The 8114-nt window shown below is 44.3% G+C and overlaps 1 non-coding gene across 1 annotated transcript; it reads left to right on the forward strand.

Moving 5' to 3' along the window:
* The first annotated feature begins 6510 nt into the window (after window positions 1-6510).
* On the forward strand, window positions 6511-6585 carry Trnas-cga (transfer RNA serine (anticodon CGA)). Its single transcript has one exon. It is a non-coding gene; the product is annotated as a tRNA-Ser (tRNA).
* The last annotated feature ends 1529 nt before the right edge of the window (window positions 6586-8114 follow it).

Raw genomic sequence — 8114 nt, forward strand, 5'->3', positions numbered from 1 at the left:
ATATTTCGGTAGTGTTGTTCTATGATGGTTTGGCTCTTAGGAGCATAATCATGACAGTCCCTAAAATGCTTTAGCATCACTTTCGGAAATATTGAGCAAAAAAGTTCTCTTAGAAAGCTCAGCTCATATTGACATCATACGATAACCTGGTCAGGAGATGTCAGCACAATACTCATACGAAATTTTACTTCTTAGGAGCATAATCAGCGTAGTCACGTAGAAAAGATCTGCAACACTTTGGGAAATGTGCAGCAATAAATCTCAGTGGATAGCTTCGGGCGACTTCACGCTCCTAAACCTAACTTAAGCTAACTTACGCTAATGACAACAGACACAAACACACATGCCTGAGGGAGGACTCGAACATCCGAACATCCGACAGGGGGGAGCCGCACGAACCGTGACAAGGCGCCTAGACCAGTCGGCTACTCCACGCGGCTGCCGGGTGGGAGTCCGGTCTGACCTTTGCAAGTAACGGACGCGATGGTATCTGCTGGATGATACCCGTGGGTTTCCAACGACGAGTAATCTTCGTAACATCCTTCTCTCGGCGCTCTCTAACCACGCATTTGTCGATGGGTGCTGGATGTTACGAGAAATCACGGTGAGCATCCGATCAATGGACACGTCACTTGGTGTCGCGTGGTGGTTATTTTGACTCCGTATCCTGGTTGCGCGTTGCTTTATATATATATGTGTGTGTGTGTCTTATTTATGAAGGTTTTGCCTGGTACTACTTGAGTTCAGTTCTGTCAATGTGTGTTGGATTGTGGCTGTCACTATTCAAAGGTCGCAGGTTCTAATCCTGCCTCGGGCATGGATGTGTGTGATGTTCTTAGGTTAGTTAGGTTTGAGTAGTTCTAAGTTCTAGGGGACTGATGACCTTAGCAGTAAAGTCTCATAGTGCTCATTGCCATTTGAACCAACAAGCTCGGATTAGGGAAGGATTGGGAAGGAAATCGGCCATGCCATTTCAAAGGAACCAACCCCGCATTTGCCTGAAAAGATTTAGGAAAGTCATGGAAAACATAAATCAGGATGGCCGGAGACGGGTTTGAACTATCGAATATTCCTGAGACTTGTCAAGAGAAAGTGTTGCGAGGTGTTGTCCATGGGGTACTTTCCTTTGCATTCACAAAAATGATAACGATCGTGTTTTCTGACTGTGCTGATTATTCTTTTAAGAAACAAACTTCTATAAGAGCAAACTACTGACATCTTCTGACCAGTTTATCGGAGACCGTCGAGTTGCGGGAAACTGTCCAAGGAAGCTTTTTTGCTCCACATTCCCCAAAGTGTTGCTGATGGTTTTTTGTGACTGTGCTCATTATGCTCGTAAGAAGCAACAGCCATAGCAGCGAACTACTGACACTTCCTGAGACCGAGGCTGTAACTGTGCGGGAAGCTACCGAATCAGATCTTCTACTCCATATTGCCGAAAGAGCTGCAGACGGTTTTTTTTGAGACTGTGCTTATTATTGTAGTAAGAAGTAAACTGCCACAGCAGCTTACTACTGACATCTCCCGACCAGGTTATCGGGGTTTGTCAAAAGGCGGGAAGCTGTCCAAAGGAGTTCTGTGCTCTACATTACTGAATGTAATACTGAACCTTTTTTGGGACTGTCATGGTTATACTCGTAAGTTACAAACCGTCACAGGAGTACACTATCGAAATTGTAAAACCAGGGTACCGAGCTTGGTGGCGCAGTGGTTAGCGCACTGGAGTCGCATTCGAGAGGACGACGGTTCAAAACCTCGTCCGACCATACTGATTTAGGTATTCGGTGATTTCCCTAAATCGCTTCAGGCAGTTGCTGGGATGGTTTCTTTGAAAGGGCACAGGCGACTTCTTTCCCCATCCTGCCACAATCCGAACTTGTGCTCCGTCACTAATGACCTCGATGTCGACGGGACATTAATCACTAATCTCCTCTGCTCAAGACATGACAAGTCGTTGCAGGAATCTGTCTAAAGGGTTTCGTTTGCTCTATATTCCCCAAGGTGATGCTGAGAGGTTTTTTGTGACTGCACTGGCTATGCTCGTAAGAAACGAACTGCCACAGAAGCATACTAGTGACATCACCTGGCCGGGTTGTCTGAGGCTGTCAGGATGCTGTAAGCTGTCCAAGAGGGCTTTATGCTCCACATTCACGAAAGTTATACGGAATGCGCTGTGGTACTGTCCTAATTATGCTCGCAAGGGGCAAACAGTCATAGAAGCACGCTATCGAAATTTTCAGATGAGGTTATGGTAGACTGCCCAGGAGTACCTACTGCTCCGTATTGCTCATTGTTATGCTGAACGTTTTCTTCACTGAAGCAATCCGACATAGGAGAATACTACGATCTTGTGACCATGTTAAGGAGCCTGTCAACACACGGGAAGCTATCCAAGGAGTTATTTTGCTCAACATTCCCCTAAGTGCTGCTGAGCTTTTTTTGTGAATGATAATTCTCGTAACAAGCAAACAGCAACTGGAACACACTACTCACCTCTTCTGACCAGTTCATTGGGCGATGTCAAGATGTGGAAAGCTTCCCAAGGGTTTTTTTGTGCTCCATAGTCCCGAAAGTGATGCTGAACGCTTTTTGGAACTGTCATGAAAAAATGGCTCTGAGCACTATGGGGCTTAACATCTGTGGTCATCAGTCCCCTAGAACTTAGAATTACTTAAACCTAACTAACCTAAGGACATCACACACATCCATGCCCGAGGCAGGATTCGAACCTGCGACCGCAGCAGTCGCGTGGTTCCGGACTGAGCGCCTAGAACCGCTCGGCCACCGTGGCCGGCGAACTGTCATGATTATGCTCGTAAGGGGCAACCCGTCACAGGAACATGTTGTCGAAGTTTCATGAGGAAGTTGCTTCCAAGACGAAGCCTCTTGGAAGTTGTCAAAGGGTAGTTTTCGTCCAGTTCACCCCAAACCATTCTACAGAGGACGCATCACACATGCTGCTTCTTTGGCTTATCGAATCTGGCCTCACCCTCCCCCATTCTCCTAAAATGTCACCCAGTGACTTCTTCTTCCCTCAGACGACGAATCTATTGTCTGGCAGTCCTTTTCAGAATGATAACGACACAATTTTCCTGGTGGAAGTGGAAGTAAGTTTGAGAGACAGAATTCTTCGTCATAATTGGAACCCAAATTATCTTGATGTCATCCTGGACCGTACACTATGCTTCAAACAACGCCTTTTTAACTTAGCTCAAAAGTTGAGGACTCGAAACAAAATCCTCCATAAGTTATGCAGAACTACCTGGGGATCTTCAGCATCCACTCAAGTGCTGAGTATTGCGCACCTGTTTGGATGAACAGTCATCATACAAGGCTTGTTGATACCCAGCTGAAGACGACAATGCGCATAATTTCTGGCGCAATCAGATCTACTCCAGTTTATTGGCTTCCACTGTTAACCGGTATATTGCCTCCTGACCTACACAGATGTACTGCCCTTATGAGGGAATTCCACAAGATCTCCAGGAATACTAACCTACCCGTGCACAGCGACCTCCCACTTTTAAATCGTAAGACACTGAAATCATGCCATCCAACTCTCTGCGATGATGCTGACATGGTTGCTAAGGATTTCAAACCTCTCGAAGAATGGAAAGGTCGGTGGGAAGCGGTGACAGATGTGCGCCTGCATAACATCTTCTCAGGTGCTAAACTTCCAAGTGGATTCGACCTACCACGCAAGACCTGGACTGCTTTCAACAGAATCCGTACCGGCCACGGCCGATGCAGGGATGCTCTCTTTAAGTGGAAGAAGCTGCCTAATCCAGGCTGTGACTGCGGGGCTCCATGCCAGACTGTTCACCACATTGTCAGTGAATGCAGGATTAGAGCCTATCACGGTACTGAAGAGGACTTCCTGCCAGCAATTCCAGATGCAGTGCGCTGGATTGAAGGATTGGATATTCAGTTGTAAAGCCAAACTTAAGTTTCTTGTGTGTAAATATGTACTTATGTATATGTAATTTAATTTTAGGCTATGTTTGTACTAGCCATACACTAAATAATAATTCGTGGTGGATCGTTAACTGAACATCCAAAATGCGCACTTCTAGAACTGAAGTTCCTGCCGAGTCATCCATCGCTGGAAAAAATGAGTTGCATTATAGGGTGAATATCCTGTATCATTTCTGTAACACTCTCTCCCATATTTCGCGATAATACAAAACGTGCTGATTTTCTTTGAACGTTTTCGATGTACTCCTTCAGTCCTATCTGGTAAGGATCCCACACCGCGCAGCAGTATTCTAAAAGAAGACGAACAAGCGTAGTGTAGGCAGTCTCCTTAATAGGTCTGTTACATTTTCTATGTATCCTGCCAATAAAACGCAGTCTTTGATTAGCCTTCCCCACAACATTTTCTGTGTGTTCCTGGAACCTTAATGGTGTGACAGCATTCGTCTGTCGCTGATGCATGATACTCGAACCTGGTTTACGTTCATGACATCATCCAGAAAGCGATCCATAACTTAAGCAACACTCCTGCCACTCCCAACTTTTTGAGGAGCATTCCTCAGGCATGAGGGGGCCAGTCTGGCCTTCCAACTCCTCTTGAAAACTGTACTGCTGAGCCGATGTGGGACGCCTGAGAGCCAGAGGCGTGCTTTGACCCAGCTCAGACCAATGTCTGTGAACTCTGTGCGGTATTTCAGCCGTCTTTTTTTCAAAATGAATCCGCAAAACCTCGTGAAGGATACGACATGTTTCTTCGTCATTGTTATCAGGACGAAATGGGTAGTATACTTTAAAATATAAGTGTCTGTAATTCAGTTTTGACCTGTGTGCATGCCGTGAGCGGTAATAACTCTTTAACACAGTTTTTTGATCTTATTTCTTACTCTGTTGGTAATAGGTGAGAAACAGAATAATCGTTGTTAAAAACATCTCAGTCCACAGAAGAACATTCTTTATCCTTAACTGCCGCTGGACCATTGGAAAAGGACCTCATAATCTGAGAGCTCATCGTATAAGGTGTAAAAGATAAAAAAATATTGTTTCACACTGACATGAGGAAACGCTAACATAGACGTTTTGAACTTTCTTCTTCTACTGGTACTTGAAATTTAATGAGAATCTGTCCCTCATTGTGAACAACTGCAAGCGTGTCGCCGAGGTTGGAAATGTGAATCCCCTCCATTGGATAACGGCTCCCCAATCGACCGCCGTCCCCTTTGCATCTTCCAATCCATTAACCACTAGATTCATTGCCAAGTGAACACTGCCCATTCAATCGGGAAAGAAACGTATTCGTCCCGCAGTGATTGATTCCAGAGGAGGCGGAATCTAATGTTCCAGCTTCCACTAGGTCCCCAGAGGCAGATCACTAACTCTAAAGCTAAAACAAGTCCAACAAAAAAAATCCACGTAATTCCCGCCTTTCCTTTGCTTCCCTTTCACTCTCAGTTGTTACAAGCTTATAGCGCAACACACCGCCAGTGTCGTCTTCGTATCTTTCACAAACCGCTTTATTTTTCCTTTCATAATGTAGTGGCTTTCAATTCCAGAAGCATAAATACTGTATACAGGGCGATTCCTTGATAATGTTACAAATTTTTATGGATGATGGAGAAGTGTAAATGTATCAGTGTGAGGTGAGGAAGGACCATGGTCCGGAAACGACCGAGTCAAACGCTATAATCGAAAATCGGGTGCTACTGTTGCTAAGACTATAGGATAGGCAACTCTCAGAGGTTGTAGTATGGACCAAAAAAGAAAAAATTACATGTGTAGGGGCTCTAAAATGCATACATTAGGAGCTATGAAAACTTATTCACCTTCGATGTTGTAAAACACATCCCATCTACCGTATAAGTGCTTGTAGCTTTTGACGTATACATTTTACAGGCCATGTTCTCAAATACTTCTTTTTCTTGTTTTGATTCATATTACCAACTCTGAAAGTTGCCTATCCTACCATCTTATCAACGGCAGTACCAATACATGTATGGCATCTGTTTGCACCAAATGACGGACAACGTAATCCGTTTTTGTGGTCTGAAGATCTACCAGGAGTTGAAGTATATAAAAGCTTTCAGAACAATGCGAGGGCAGCGTTTTACTATGGAAAAATGTCACCTCGATTTCTTATTGGTGTCCAGAGGATTAAATTTTTTTACATGCAAATGAATGTCTGAACTTTCCCCTGAACCCAGTGTCCCTTTAAGTTTTTGGTGATAGAAGCACCGTAAAGGAGTGGAATTGTTCAGAAGATTATTGTGCTCCTCTGGCTATCGCATGAAAGGCACATGTTTTGTTGCTGTCAATCCTAGTGTGTTGTTTACGTAATCACAACGTTGAATGGAGGTGGAGACGCCTAGCTGAAACGATGTTATGTCAATGTGAGCCGGACGAGAATAGTGAAAGGACGGGGTGTCATGTGAATGCATGCGAAGAATCATTAAATTAACATTTGGGATATAATGTCGGAGGTGCAAGAAGGACATTTCTTTTACTGGTCAAATAATAAAACAAGTACAGACAGGGCGTGAGTGGTGCTTGGATAGCTCAGTTGGTAGAGCACTTGCCCGCGAAAGGCAAAGGTCCCGAGTTCGAGTCTCGGTCCGGCACACAGTTTTAATCTGCCAGGAAGTTTCATATGAGCACACACTCCACTGTAGAGTGAAAATTTCATTCTAGAAACATCCCCCAGGCTGTGTCTAACCATGTCTCCGCAATATCCTTTCTTTCAGGAGTGCTAGTTCTGCAAGGTTCGCAGGAGAGATTCTGTAAAGTTTGGGAGGTAGGAGACGAGGTACTGGCAGAAGTAAAGCTGTGAGGACGGGGCGTGAGTCGTGCTTGGGTAGCTCAGTTGGTAGAGCACTTGCCCGCGAAAGGCAAAGGTCCCGAGTTCGAGTCTCGGTCCGGCACACAGTTTTAATCTGCCAGGAAGTTTCATACGAGCGCACACTCCGCTGTAGAGTGAAAATTTCATTCTAGAAACATCCCCCAGGCTGTGGCTATGCCATGTCTCCGCAATATCCTTTCTTTCAGGAGTGCTAGTTCTGCAAGGTTCGTAGGAGAGCTTCTGTAAAGTTTGGAAGGTAGGAGAGAAGGTACTGGCAGAAGTAAAGCTGTTAGGACGGGGCGTGGGTCGTGCTTGGGTAGCTCAGTTGGTAGAGCACTTGCCCGCGAAAGGCAAAGGTCCCGAGTTTGAGTCTCGGTCCGGCACACAGTTTTAATCTGCCAGGAAGTTTCATATGAGCGCACACTCCGCTGTAGAGTGAAAATTTCATTCTAAGTACAGAAATTATTTCAATGTTCGATGAAGTGTTTAACATGATTGATTAAGGTTGTGCCCTTGGTAGTAGTTTTGTGCATCAACTGTTGGAGGTGAGAGGGGAAATTAGTAATAATAACATAAAATAAAACATAAGAGATACGGTCAGAAATTATGAATACCATTAGACATCAGTTGTTCAATTTACTGGTGACTATAACGTTATACATGCTAGCGATGAAATGCATATATACATTGCCCCCACGTAGCTTCATAACCAAGTAAAGGGTGAGATGAAATAAACCAATAGAAACATATTAATGTTCTCACATGCTGTGAATTTCTGTTTCTCAATGTAAAAATAGGTCTTGCAATTAAAATCATACCAAAAACGTTTGGTGAGAGACTTTTGCCAAAGAGGCAAAACGGAAATAATTCTGTATATCTTCTGCTGTAAAAGAATTGTATGGTACTTCATTTATTCTCGCCGTTCCATGGCGTCTTTTTTCGTCTGGCTGTTGCAGAGTAAGCCCACATGTTTCTATGTATCACATCTTTAGATAAAATATAAGTTATTTTTTGGTAACGTATAAGTGGAGTTCAATTGTAGTACCAGACCTGATCATATCCCATGACAATAGCCGTTACTTTGGAAGAATATTTGTACCTTTATTTTCAGAGGCCGTAAAGAAAGGATTGATGGCTCAAAAATGGTTCAAATGGCTCTGAGCACTATGGGACCCAACTGCTGTGGTCATAAGTCCCCTAGAACTTAGAACTACTTAAACCTAACTAACCTAAGGACAGCACACAACACCCAGCCATCACGAGGCAGAGAAAATCCCTGACCCCGCCGGGAATCGAACCCGGGAACCCGGGC

This window comes from Schistocerca nitens, unplaced genomic scaffold (assembly GCF_023898315.1).
Source record: "Schistocerca nitens isolate TAMUIC-IGC-003100 unplaced genomic scaffold, iqSchNite1.1 HiC_scaffold_375, whole genome shotgun sequence".
Classification (NCBI taxonomy): Eukaryota; Metazoa; Arthropoda; class Insecta; order Orthoptera; family Acrididae; genus Schistocerca; species Schistocerca nitens.